This window comes from Pyxicephalus adspersus, chromosome 5 (assembly GCF_032062135.1).
Source record: "Pyxicephalus adspersus chromosome 5, UCB_Pads_2.0, whole genome shotgun sequence".
Lineage (NCBI taxonomy): Eukaryota > Metazoa > Chordata > Amphibia > Anura > Pyxicephalidae > Pyxicephalus > Pyxicephalus adspersus.
In genome coordinates, this window is record NC_092862.1 from 23,351,711 (window position 1) to 23,366,564 (window position 14,854).

A 14,854-nucleotide genomic window follows, 5' to 3' on the forward strand; every position below is an offset into this window, starting at 1 on the left:
AGCCAGAGGGTTCCAGGCTGAGAAGGCAGCCAGAAGGTTCCAGGCTGTGAAGGGAGCCAGAATCTGTTCCAGGCTGTGAAGGGAGCCTGAGTGGGTTCCAGGCTGCAGGAGAAGGGACAGAGCTCCAAGAAAGCCAGCGAGCAAAACCAGATTGGAACAGGGCCAAGGCATATCCACATTACACAATCTCATCTATTGTTATTTTTTTGAATAAATAATTGACATGGTATATTTTCTTGTGTTTTCATTCAAGTATATCACCATTATCCAGAGTTCCTGATTTAAAGATCTAATGTTTCCTTCAAATACGTTAAAAAAGTTAATAATTTCCCTAGGGTGTACATACTTTTTCACATGACTTCATGTTCAGCATTATTTGAAACCTCTCAAAATACAAACCAATCAAATATTTCACATCAGTAACAAAAACAACTGCTGGATAGAATTGACTCAAAAGACAAAAGAAATCCTCCTTTTCTCATTATAAAAGATACATTAATGCATGAAAAGCCAATTGCACATTTTCCTGTGTATCTTTAGAAGTATTATTATCTCAGGGCACATTTGTAACCCACTGCTGTTTGTATGCTACTTCTGAAGGATTTCATCCCCTGCACATAATGTCTTTCAGTTAAATGTCAGATGCAGTACTAGGAGATATCTATTTCCATTTAATAAGAAAAAAAGAGAAAAAAGTGCAGCCAAGTATTTTCATGACAACTATCAGGATGACACTGTACAAACTGTCTCCTGTCTGAAGTTAGGATACAAAACAATATTACTTGAACCATAAGTATTATAAAGTCTTGCATGGAAATGTTGTATGTCAACTCACCCTGGGTTACACAACCTTTCTACCATGCTCACTAAATCCTGCTGCTGACTTTCAAACTTATTTTTAAATGGATTTAATTTAAGCTTAAAAAAACACATCATGGTGTTTTACAGGTTTAGAAACATAAACATGTACAATTAATAGAAAAATACATTTAGAGGTAGATTTTATTTAATGTACAGTGCTGTGTAATATGTTTGCACTATATAAATCCTGTTTATTAATAATAATAATAATTTTTGCTTTAAGTCACATTCAGGGATTACCCTGTCACCTGCAGTAAGTTGGCTTCACCACTAGAAGTTGCCAGTCTTCAAGTTTAAATGATGGCTGATGGCATCATCCAATCCACTTTCTTTGTGCCTGGGGTTATGGACCCGCCCTTTTAGGTTGCTGCATCAGGCTGTTTGGATTCAGATACTACTGCACTGAATGGTTTTTGAACACGTGTGTTAAATGTAGTAATAAGGAAAGACCACCATTACGCTGAAGTAAAAGGAGGAAGGAACTTTGACATCAATGGACCGATCACTTTTGAATGAAAAATCATATATATATATTTTTTATACGTAGGGACTGTGTGTATAGTTTATATATATATATATATATATATATAAATATAATAATATATAATATATATATAATATATATATATATATATATATATAAATATTCAAATACAAAGTTTACATTAAAATGCCATTAGAAAAAGAATCTTGGTTTATACTCAGGGCACACCAGTTGATGACACTGTGTCCTCATAAAAAGTGTGTAACAAACCGTTTTTTCCCAAGACAAGAGACATGAATTTGTTACTTACCTAATATGAGGACACAGAGCCATCTACTGGGTGCCACTAAGCATTCACAAAAGATCATTTGAGCAATCAACCCATTTTTACCAACTCAAAAGTTAAAAATACTTTAATCTATAAAAAGGAGGAAAAGGAATACTGACTAAGGCCATGTGATTTTAATTGCTTCCCCATACAAATAAATGTTTTAAAAATAACACAACATGGATATATTCATTCACATTAAAGGTTCCAATCTCGACCAGGGCGCTATCAGCAAGGAGTCTGTATGGTCTTCCAGTGTTTGCATTAGTTTCCCCCCCGAACTCTGTTTTCCTCCCACTTCCCAAAAAACATGCATTTAGGGTAATAACCTTTCCCTCAAAAATTGTCCTTAGACTGTGTTAATAACATCTAACTATGGTAGGGACATTAGATTGTGAGCCCCTCGGAGGAACATGATTAGTTAGTGATAGGGCAATGGACTTTGTAAAGCCCAGAGTAATATGCCAGCGCTATATAAATACAAGGGAATAATAATAAAAAATTTAATTGCTTCTATTGATTACTTTCCTGAGTTTTCAGGTAAAAATAAGTACCTCAATTTACATTCTGATCGGTTTATATTTGAGTATATATAGAAACGATTAGTTAATTTTTGATTTGTAAATACGAATCCGAATTTTCTGTTCTGTTCTCAGATTGATATGATAGAATGGCTGACAGTTAGTAGACAAATGCGGAAAACAGTTTTCGGCAGTACATATTTTTACAATTACTGTGGGAAATAGATTATTAAACACATGAAGCAAAAGAAAAAACCTTGATATGAACATGTGCTGTGCAGCCTCCCTCTTAATCCTCAGTGTATGTGGTTGAGACTGGAAACATCTCTAAATAAATGTTTGCGTACAATGGACAAGGCTGTGCATATATTTTTCCTTGCTGCAGTTTGTGTACAGGGAATTGACCTCTTTAATGCAATGTAAAGACATTTCAATTTTTTGGTTTGGAGGGATCAGAAACACATATTTCAAATTTCCGTGTTTATTTTCCTGCAGCTACATTTTATTTTTGAAAACAGTATGACTCCAGTGTAATGAATGCAGACCAGCTTATTCTTCGGGCCCTTTGGCAAATCTTGTTTTTTTTTTCCCGATGGATCGTCAAGATCATTTAGGCTGTAACTCTGTAAGCAAACTGAACCAAATATAAATGTTTTCTAAAAAAAATGTTCTTTTACTTTTACCACTTTTACCTAATTTTAAGTTTGTGTATTTCAAATTGCATATTATTTTTTGGTACTTAAAATTACCAACCAAAGCAGAAGTCATAACCAGGGTGTTAAATTATTCCTAATAAGATTGTTTGCATTACTATACTTACTCCAGAGCCCAACTGTCTGCTGATCTGCCTTCTTCTGTATGTGGCCTTTTAAAGTGTATTTATAGGGAAAAAAGCTATATACCTTTGCTTTGTTTTCTTATTTATCATTACTAAAATACCTTGTGATTCAGTTACCACCTAATTTGCTGTCATTGCCTTCTCTGCTGTAACAGAATCCTAAACAGCATTCCAGCTCTTCCTTGACATTTCTCATGCTGGACTACAAAACTCCACCTATCACCAGCCTTTCTTGAGCATTTCCATATGAAAACCTTTTATTTCATCAAAACAATGCTGCTGAATTGGCTTACAACAGCCTGTCCAAACACTGTGTGTAGGTAAATGACTTTTGGAAGGTGTAGTTCTGGGGGACATGCGTGTGTCCGTGGGAAGTGGCCTGGGCACACTGTTGATCCTTCTTTCTAGCACATGCAACTACATAAGCTTGGTGATGATGGGTAAAAAAGTGGTGTCTTGCTACAAGAAAAACTAAAACTTATATAAACTTTTAATATTTAATGTTTTGGATAGGTTGGTAATGAGTTAGAACCCCTGTCAGGTTTTATTGCTGACCCCACTGGAGAGATTTACCTTGGTAACCATTGCCCATGAGACAAAAAAAAGTACAGTGACACCCAAAACTGTACAACTGTGGCTGAAGCAAAATTTGACAGGATATGATTTAATGGGGCACCTGCTCTGGTGACAGATGAGATTTCCCACTCCCCTTACTCCCAGCCTAATCCCAGAGGCATTGAAATCTGGGCATCAAAGGTGGGCAATACCTAGCATTGTCTGCATGCAGTCTTTCCAGGAATGTCCACCCCTTCATACCAACTTTCACCCACCATGGCATTTGGATATTTGAAAATTTCCTCACAAAAGCCAACCCACTGCATGTATCAGACAACCCGCCAACCCTCTCACAGCCATGTTGTGCTTGCCTTGTATAGTAGAGCACAGGTAAATATGGATGTCATTGGGTCTAAACCAGTGGTGACCAACCTTTTCGGACCTAAAGACCACATGGACTCCGGACCTCGCATAAGCCGGGAGCCATGTGTTACTCAAAGGGGAAGAAACTTCCCCCAGAGTGACTTCATAATGCCAGAACCTGCCTACTCCAGAGATACAACCTGCCCACCACCCTGAGCCTGTGATCCGTACAGGAGACATAGTCTGCGGATCTGGCCAGTGTGCCCCCCCAGCAGGGTCCTTCTCCTGACCCCAATGGGGGGGCGTCCCAGCCAGAGCTGCAGACCACCGGTTGGCCACCGCTGGTCTAAACTAAGATGTAAAGAAAAACAAACAGAAAGTATTAGCAACATAAACTTCATCGTAACCTATTCACCAAAAACAAAAATTTTGGAGCATATATATATATATATATATAAATATAAATAAATATATATATATATATATATATGGTACAATATAATGTCTAAAAGTCCTAAAGCCTCTTTTTTATTAGTTTTGTGATTTACGTTTGTTGAGAGTGAGCGTTTTGATGTGCCAATTCTATGTATTGCAATAGGCAGGGATATTTTCAATGCACTTTGTTTGCATTAGAAGTGATGGAAATTGCAGGGTATTTAAACCAAATGTTTCCCTGTTATCTACTGTACATAGGAAGCCAGCTGATTAGATTGCACATAAGTAAAACATTTTGGAGGAAGTGTATGTTTGTTGAAGCTCGTAATAGAATATTACAGACACGTCTGATGATGTTCCATGAATCACCCCACAACACCACAGCGTCAATACAGCCAGAGCATTATGCAGAGCCAGCAGTTCACAGTGTCTGCACGTCCATATTATCACTAGCACAATGATTACCACCCCTGTAACTACATTAGTGACATAGATCACCACCAGCCACATCTGCATGGCAGAAGTGATGAGCAAATGATTTATAAATGGAAAGTGTGCATATAGAATATCTGCTATTGTACTGTAGGGGGAAGGAAAATATTGGCTGAAGTTCACAGTACATTGCAAAACAAAGAGGCTCTATAGGGGCTAGACATAAAACAAAGCAATAAAAGAACATTTGCTTCAATTGTTTTACTTAATTAACTAAGTCTTTTTTCCACCTACCCAAGGCCTGTGCGCACAGAAGATAGAAATAGGCATTTAAGGCAAAGAACTGTGTGCAAATGCAGTAACACAGAGTATCTAGTTTTAATCTCTAAAGAAGTATAACACAAAGTGCTGGATGTATGAACTTGTTTTTTCTTACCAAGATCGAGTAGAAACTGCATTTCTTACCCTAGTTGCCTATGTTTGTCATATATTGTCAGGAAATGTATGATGATATGGCAGTTAATGTTCATATTAAGGTAAAACCAGCAAGTAATCATGGTAGAGAAACCTAATTTTTCTACCTGTTGTTCTCTAATAAAAACCTGTAATGGGGCTTGTTTTACAGGGAATCCTTATGAGTAAGTAAGAATGGATTCCCAATCCTGTGGACCATGTTTACTTGATAGGTCTGGTCATGGTGGATGAAGAGTGCGGTGGTCATTGCGTTTGTACCTGTGGGGTACAGATATGCCTGTAGAACAATGCAGACTTAAACTGTCTCCAACCTAGCCAGGAGGCTGTATTGGTGTTGGTTTACTGGACTGTTGCTGTTCCCCAACAAAGGCCCACCCAGAACAAGGGATTTATGCAGGACTGAACATGTAAGGCGTAACAAAGCAGAGGTTGTGTTGATGTTTGTGAACCTTGCTTTGCAGCTGTGTGTCTAAACCTTGTGTCATTTACATTATGCTGGAACAAACAGCCTGTCTTGTTTTAGAAATTGAACATTGTACCTTTCTGCAAGCTATACTTGTAAACTGCCTCCCCCATAATAGGTAAAAAAAGGGAGTTGGAAACAAATAATACCACTGCAGATTCTTTCCTGTATAAGGTCCTGTACAATAATCATGATGAAAAACTATTACTCTCTTTCAATTCCAAGGTTTTGCATCTCAGGACAACATTTTAAAAATCATCTGGTTCTTAGCAGGTATTAAAATGAAGGGATACAAAATTAGATGAACAACAACACATAACATAGTACATTGTGTCATTATTTACCAAGACTAAGACAGAAGCATACCACTTCCAAAGAAATTTAGAGGGTAGGTAAAATCTAGGTGCTACTAATTAAATGCACTTCATCAGTACATGTAACCACTTCTATAAAAGCAGAAGTTTGGGCAGTTTGCTTGTCTTCATCACTCACATGTATGTTAACACAAAGCCAAGGAGGAAAGACATCAGCAATATTCTTGGAAAAGCAATGCTGCAATTTTTCTCGGGAAAGTTATAAGACATTTCCAAACAATATGAAGTCCATTATTTTAAAGTGAGAAAGATTATTCAAAATTGGAAATCATTTAAGACAATCTTTCCAGCAGGGGAAGTCCGAGCTAATGCAGGTCAGACCATACGATGCTCCAAGAAAATGCAAACCACCCAAGTTCATGACAGTACACTTGGAAAAAGACTGAACAAGTATGGCTCGTGTGAAAGGGTTACTAGGAGAAAGCCTCTTCTATATAGAAAAAACATTGCAGCACTGCTTGAGTTTGTAAAGTTACATCTGAACAAACCACAATATTTATGGAACAACCGCCTTTGGACAGATGAGAACAAAGTGGAGATATCTGGTCATAAATCACAGTGCCATCTATGGATTAACCAAATGCCTCATTGTAACACAGATGCCTCATACCAACTTTAAAGCACGGTGATCAAGAGGGGATGATTTGGGTTTTTTGCAGTCACAGGACCTGGGCACCATGAAGTCATTCAGTCGACCAAGAACTTGTCTGTATACCAAAGTATTCTAGAGCCAAATGTGAGTTTATCTGTGCAACAACCAAACCTAAACCTGAAGTTTGGTCATTCAACAGGAAAATGATCAGAAGCACACTGGCAAATCTACAACAGAATGGTTGAAAAAGAAAAAAATCAAGACGATGGCCCACTGAGTCCAGACCTCAACTCAGTCAAAATGCTGTGGCAGGATATTTGCACTGCAGTGCGTATTCCCTGCAAACATAAATGAATTGAAGCAATGTTGCAAAGAAAGTGGGTGAAAATTCCTCCACAACAATCTGAGTGACCGACACATTCATACAGAAAATTATTACTTTAATTTATTGCTGCTAAAGGTGGTTATACAAGTTATTGAAACATGGGGTGTAATAATTTTTTCACACATAGCTTTTCCATTTTGGCTCCATTTTAATAAATAAATAATGCCATGGTGCTATCTGTTGTGTGTTGTTTTACTCCCAAGGGTATTTTATTAATTTTAGAACCTCCTAAGGACCAGATGATTTTTAATATGTCCTAATATTTAAAATCCTAAAATTAAAAAGTTTTCTTTTGCTCATGACTGTATGTGTTGCAGTACCATGGGTTACTATCCTAAAGTGCCATATGTAATGTACTTATATAGTAGATGCCGACTAAAGAAATGAATCAAAAAAAAAAACAAAATCATTTAATCCTGAACTCCAGGGAAAACAAATTTTATCCTTGTATTGATCCATATCCTACTTCAAGGTTAGGTGCTTGTTTTGCCTAAAGGATGAAGAATAAGGACATAATTTTGTGATGTCTTAAAGCAGACCTAAACTCAAAGTTGTTACTTTACAGGGAAGACAACCCTTATATGTAAAGTAAAAATATTCTAAAGTTTTGTATTTGTAGTTGTATTGTAAAGTAAAACAAAAGGGTGAACCGGCTCCTCTTTCCTGTTCTTCATGAAAGGGAAAGGGATGCTAATCTCATGAATGTACAGTGAGATCATCTCTTTTTTTTTTCCCCTTTACAGCAGGCTAGATCACCAGATCTCACACTTTCGCAGTGCGAGATCGGGTGACATAGTCAGAATAAGGAAGAAGAAGAATGAATAGGGCGGCACCTGGCACTTCCTCTGCGGAGAAGAAGAAGAAATCCAGGATGGCGCGGGACCTGATCAAGAAAAAGTCCAGTACGATAGAGGGATCTGTGGGATTAAAAGTGTTTTCTTATTTTTCGGTTTAGTTCTGCTTTTAGAAATGATCCATCCCCTGCTATTTCTGCCTAACTTAATTGTTACAACATTTTTATACAGGATAGCCTACAACTGTACTCAGGCCATTTACCAAGCCCAAGCACTGTCCCATGATGGAGGTGGTGACATCACTGTTCCTTCTGATAATAATCCACACCAAGTTTTTTAACGGCAGCTGCAACAGAAAAATGAGCAGTGGGGCATTGCTGTAAAAGTATTGGAGGGTTAGGAGGGCTCTTTTGGCAGACACAGTCACTTTCTCCGAATGGGCAATGTAAGAGCATCTGCTATGTGCATTATTTCACGTGTTAATGTGCACTGGGCAGTCAAGTGAAGGCAGCACAGTGAAAGCACATCACAACTAACACATAGACAATTTTCCAACACAGAACACCACAATGTACTTTACATATGGTTCCATTATGTCTTTGTTATACTCTACATTATAAATGCATTGAGGTGCACTGTTGAGGTCTGCCATTCAAAATAATAACTCTTACCAGAACTGAAAACTGTGGGTTATGACAACATGTAGGTGTGAAGACAACCTCTACCCTTTTAAGTAAAATAAAAATGTTGAGTTTAAGTTTGCCTAAAGATTGAAAATAATTTATGTCTTTCCATCAAAATGGTATCCATTACTTTTTCCATAGAATACTTAGATTTGTGTGGCTAGTGCTATGTTAGCTCATGTTGTCTTCTCACTCTTCCACCTCTAGCCTACCAGTGTGGGCAGAAGTACAGAAGTGTCTAAAGAAAACATATAGCAATGCCAGATCTGCATGTCTAAACTATTACCTAGCTATGGATGGATGATGAATTTTGACTACTGGTGTTACTTCATTAGCAGTATCTATTTCAAGCACATTTTACACATCACTGAAAGCTTTGATAAACCTGTGATTGATGTCTTAATTGTTTGTCTCATGAAGACAGATAATGAATGTAAATCAAGCTCCATATCATTAGACACATACCTACTGACCTGGAATGGAAATTGTCAGTTCTGTAACTTTCTCTTTCCAGATGTTTCTTGAGTTAATATGCTATATTTTCATGCAAAATAATTGTGATATTTTCTTCCTCCCCATGATCAGCCATTGAGTAAAAAGTATAAGTATATAAAAGTATAAAAACTATGTATAGTGATTCATCTATTTTGACAATAAAAATTATATCTTTGGCCAAATTTCTGTTTCCTAGTTTTGGATAGAGTTGTGAAGTAGAACACCTGTGGGGTTTAATGGTTATCCTGGGGTTCTTTTTCTGCCCTTAGCCTTGGCACGTCTCATGTGTCTATGATATCTGAACTTGTTAGCATGGTAGTAAGGATAACCAGTTCAATATAAGTAATAGAGGGTGGCACAGGGAACAGGAAGTGTAAAACTAATCCCGTCTATTATGCCAAGCTGTTTGTACTTGGTATGATGGAAATGAGTCTGACAAGCTTGAGCGTTTTGCTGAAACCAGCTGGATCATGTCAGCTTATTCATGCAGGTAAGATGAAGTATCTAGACCTGCTTAAATTTACCCTGTAGGACATATTATATGCAGTCAAGAATGGAACCTTTCCAGTAGGATACAGTATAAAGAACCCTACTAGTTGGACACAATGTGCCCGATTTATTTAGACACTTCAAGACTAGAGAAGATAGAACAATAAAGGAGAACCTGGGTTCATCTAGTTCATTTGCCAATTTATAGCAAATTATATTTTCAAGGGTAATTTATAGGAAATTCATTCAAGGTTTGATCACTCAGGTTTTCCTATGATAGTCTATTTTCTCCAGTCTTGGAGAGCTTTAGGAAATCAGGTGCAATATAAGCAGTGCAGAAGTACCCTACCAGTTGCATCTTCCCACTCTCCTTTTTCATGATATCCACTTCATTGTGTGTGATGTCATGATATGGGCAGAAAGCTGAATGATCAATACACTTAACAGCTGCCAGCAAGTGCCTAAAGTGTACCTAAACTCAACATTTTTACTTTACATAGAAAAGAGTAGACAACCCTTCCAAATTAGGTAAACATTTTATTTTTTTTTTTATTTAAAAAAAAAAAAAGGATTACAGCACCACCCCTTAAGTCTTGATCGCCGCAAAAATCAAGACTTAATGGGAGCGCAAAGCCTCCCGGGATACCTACGTCGTGCATCCTGGGAGGCTCTGGCTGCTCATTCTGAGGCATTCTTTTTTTCCCCCTTAATAGCGACTAAGTCACCCGATCTCGCACATAGTGACATAGTAAGAAGACTAGAAGGAGACAGAAGATGGGGGCGTCCGGTACTTCCTCCATGCTGGGATGAAGAGGAATTCCAGGACCAGCGTCATCAAGGGATCTGCGGGATTAAAGGTTATTTTTGGTTTAGTTTCGCTTTAACAAACATAATCTACAAAACAAAACTACTTGTTTGCAGGATAACAACGGTTGAAGCATGGAGGTACATGAAATCTCTTGCTCATTGCTCTATAGAGCTTGACGGGGTACTTATAGCAGTAGCTATGTCACTGTACATATTATTAATATTATTATTTTACAACAAGATTTATATAGCGCCAACATAATACGCAGCGCTGTACATTAAATAGGGGTTTCAAATGACAGACAGATACAGACAGTGACACAGGAGGAGAGAACCCTACCCAGAGGAACTTACATTCTAGGAAGTATCACACAATAGGTGGGATGTTAACTTATGAAAACCCTATAAAAAATTATTGTAGATACAATTTAATGTACCCTGAAAATAAGATCTACCTCGAAAATAAGCCCTAGCATGATTGTTCCATATTTTTGAGAATGCTCTAAATAAAATCCCTACTCCGAAAATAAACTACAATATATATAAACACATGGACAAGAGGTGCTCACTTAGGGAAAGTGCTATTGCTAGACATGAGAAATTGAGGACAATGGTTCTAAAGGAAATGGAGTCACAAGAAATGTTCCAGAAGATGATGACACGACTGTATTTTAATAAATGTTGATTTTTGTTCCTGAATATCACAAGAAATTCATGATGGATTTCAGGGTTTGGAGAATTATGATAATGTTCCAGAATGTGATGACATGACTATATTTGAATAAATATTGATTTGTTGAATAAATGTCGATTGTTGTTCATGAAAAAAATAGGGCATCTCCTGAGAATAAGCCCTAGTGCATTTTTTGGGTCAAGATTTTTTATAAGACATTGTCCTATTTTCAGGGAAACATGGTACATATACTTCTTTAAAACATTTTCCATTATTGCAATGATTGATGACACGGCTACATTCTCAGGTGAATGAGGGAGAAAGCAGTTCATGTTTGCTAGGTTTGTATATAGAGAATTATTAACCTAATAACAGAAACAGACACTGAATGATGTCTTGTGAATGATTGTCTTCCTTTACTTGATGTAAATGATTTTCCGGCTAGGTATACTTTACAATGGTCAACTACGGGTCACTGCCATTACCTAATGTCTGCCTTCTTCTGTAAAGGCAAATTGAATAATTATCTGACTGATACTCAGAAGTTTAGGTGAAGATACCATTTCTATAGTAGAAGGAAGAAGACATCTCACTGCTAATTATTAGGACAGTACAAAGAGCAAAGGTAATGATGTGCAAAGTGTGATAACAGCACCTGGCAGAGGGGGGCTACAAGAAAAAGTACCTTTGCCCCCCCGAGATGTCATGTCACCAAATACCAAGAACCACAAAGTATGCTAGTACAGCAAGAGCTTCCAGACCTCCTCTGGTGTTACCCTATGATGAACATGACTCTTCATCTAACAAATAAGCTGAAAGTCTAACCAATACAGGAAAAGGTTCAGTTAGTCACCAAGTTCCAAATATATAAAGATGCCACATGCCATAAATTCATCAATTATTGCAAAAGGTAAGGAAGTGCTGGACTTATAAGTCATCAATTTTAAAGACACATCATTTGTGATGTAAAAGCAAAACAACATTGTATTGAATACATCCTAAAAACAGTACAAAAATGTTACCAATTCATTACAAAGTATTAAAGGGTGATGGGCTTGTTTGTTTCCAGAGCCACAAGTGTAAGGATTTTTTGGGATCAGCATAACCATGCTGCAACAGTGGGCAATGTATGAAAGAAATGATACTATGGGCCTGATTTAGTTAAGCTCTCAAAGGCTGGAGTGGATACATTTTCATCAGTGAAGTTCGGTGATCCAGCAAACCTAGAATGAATTTCTTCAAAGTCATTTGCTATTTGTTAGCAAATATTTTGAATCCTGGACCAAATCCATGCCAGGTTTGCTGGATCACCCAGCTTCACTGATGAAAGTGTATCCTCTCCAGCCTTGGAGAGCTTTAATAAGTCAGGTTCTATGTGTTATCTACGTAATATGTTGGAATTGTTTTGTAAGTGATATTTTGTGTACCATTTTTATAGAACATAACTAGTTGATTGATCTGTCTTAAACAACTCATGAGGAAGCGTACCTTAGCATCTGTAAAAAGTGCTTTTACTGTTTGTATTTTATTGCTGCTTTGTACTGTTTTCGTGCTATTTTCAATAAAAATGTTTTGGTTTTAAATCACCAATAATGTGTCTTCAAAATTGATGCGTTTTAAAGTGCCACACTTTCTTGTCTATTGTAATAATTGATAAGCTGAAAGAGTGTTAATCATTGTTGTTAACAATGGCCAAGAATGGCAGATGGACCACCTATACCAGCCACTACAGCAGTGCATTAACACCACTTCATTCCTTTTTTAGCAACCTCTTCCTTCTTCTATGGAGCAGTAATCTGTTTTTTACCTTTCAAGGTGCATATGCCAAAAATTACATACATTTAGTAATATTTTTTAAAATACATCCATAAAATACATACATTTCCTTTAAAGGGAGAATACAGACAATTTTGATACTTCTTTATTAAAGTTTATATTATTATATTTTCAGACAAAGGTGGATAATCTATTTTTATAAATTTAGAATTCAGGTTATGAAATAAGATGCACTGATCTGACTGCTTCAATATTCTGCGCTCATTCATGCGGTCCATGGGAAGTGGCGTAATTAATTGGAAGGCAAATAATTTCCCACTTGTTAGACATCTGAGGACATAAAGTGCCCTGGAGAGATTGGGTGCAGGCAGACACTGTGCATGGCTTCAGTTCTGCTTTCTGTCTGCAGCTGGCACCTTCTGTCGGAATGCAAAGCAAGTGTCAGTGATCTTTATGCTGTAAGAGTCTCAGACTCTGGAGGATGTGGAAGAGTCTGTCAGAAAATCACCCAGCAGATTCATAAAGGTGTAAATGCATATTGCTCAGTGGGAAACTACTTTGTATATGGAAGTGAAGTGTCCCTGCAGGCCCAAAACTCAGCCGGGGTCTATTGAGAAGCCAGCTTTTGCCATCTCCTTTTCCCATAATGCACACTATAGATATAAGAATAGAAGCAAGGGTAAATCAGTGTCACATTGGAGATACTTTGATTTACTCACTGTCCTCTAGACACAACAGGAACTGGGAGAAACCTTTTCAAAGTGATGGAAATAGTTTTTTAGAAAGCTGTCACAAACCAAGTGGCCTTTGGAAAAATTACTCCTCTCTGGTGACAATTCACATTTTTTCCGATCACGGCCGTTGAGTCTTAGCATAAACTATTCAAAATTAATTTTAAAAGTTTGAGCATTAGATATATTTCAACTTTGCTGCAATCAGACAGCACTAGGAATCGGTGGAAGTACAACTGTATGTTTGGCATTATGTCTCATTGTATACAGTTTCTTAACCAAATATTTTTTTTTTGGTTAACCTGTTGCAAAATTTCTTTATCTTGGCTGCTCAATGTTTGTACAATAAATAACATTAATATTATTACTAAACAGTATTTATATAGCACCATCATATTATGCAGCTGTATATTTAATAGGGGGTGCAAATGGGCACGGTATGTGCAAAAGGGCACGGTATGTGCCGGCCTCACTACACACCTGCCTGTGTCACTCAAAGGGGAAGACACTTCCCCCCACATTGATGTCATGATACCAGAACCTGCCCACTCTCAGTCTTGCGATGGGAGAGTGGGCGGGTTGTATTCAGAGGGACGCCGCCCACCACCTGCAATCAGTACGGTCTGCGGCTCTGTCCAGTGCCCCCTCCCAGCGTGGTGTTACTCCTGACCCCGCGGGGGCTGGACCAGCCAGAGCCCGGGACCATCAAGGACTTCTTCTTCCCTAAAAAAGTGAAGGCGCGGCGTTCCCACCTGTGCCCGCTCCACTACACCCCTGATACAGACAGTGACATAGGAGGAGGTGAGGACCCTGCCCAGAAAAGCTTACAATCTAAGTGATGGGGGAAGTAGCACACAATAGGAATATGTGTGTCTATACTGGAGGGACCAGCACTTATTCCAGGAAACCTAATATTTTCAACTCCCCTTCCTTTCTTTGTCTATCTCTGCAAGACAGAACATTTCCTTACCACTGAGTTTAGGTGCACTTTTGATTTGTATCACTTTCTTTGCCTTTGTTCTTGCTGGGGAGATTCTCCATCATTTTTTGACCTGGTAATCATTGCCACTGGGACAGAAGTGAGAGAAAATCTAAAACTTTGGGTTGTCACCATAACACGAACAGAGGGGAAATCTTCCAAGGCAGACACTTTGTTTTAGTGAGCACTGTACTGTCTAAGAGGGCATTTTCCTGTCTTTGGTGAGATAACTGCTTACTTCCTGTTGCATCTCCACAGAAGGATAGGAAGTATAATCACCCCCATGAGACACAGATGACATAAAAAAGGAATTTAAAGCTCA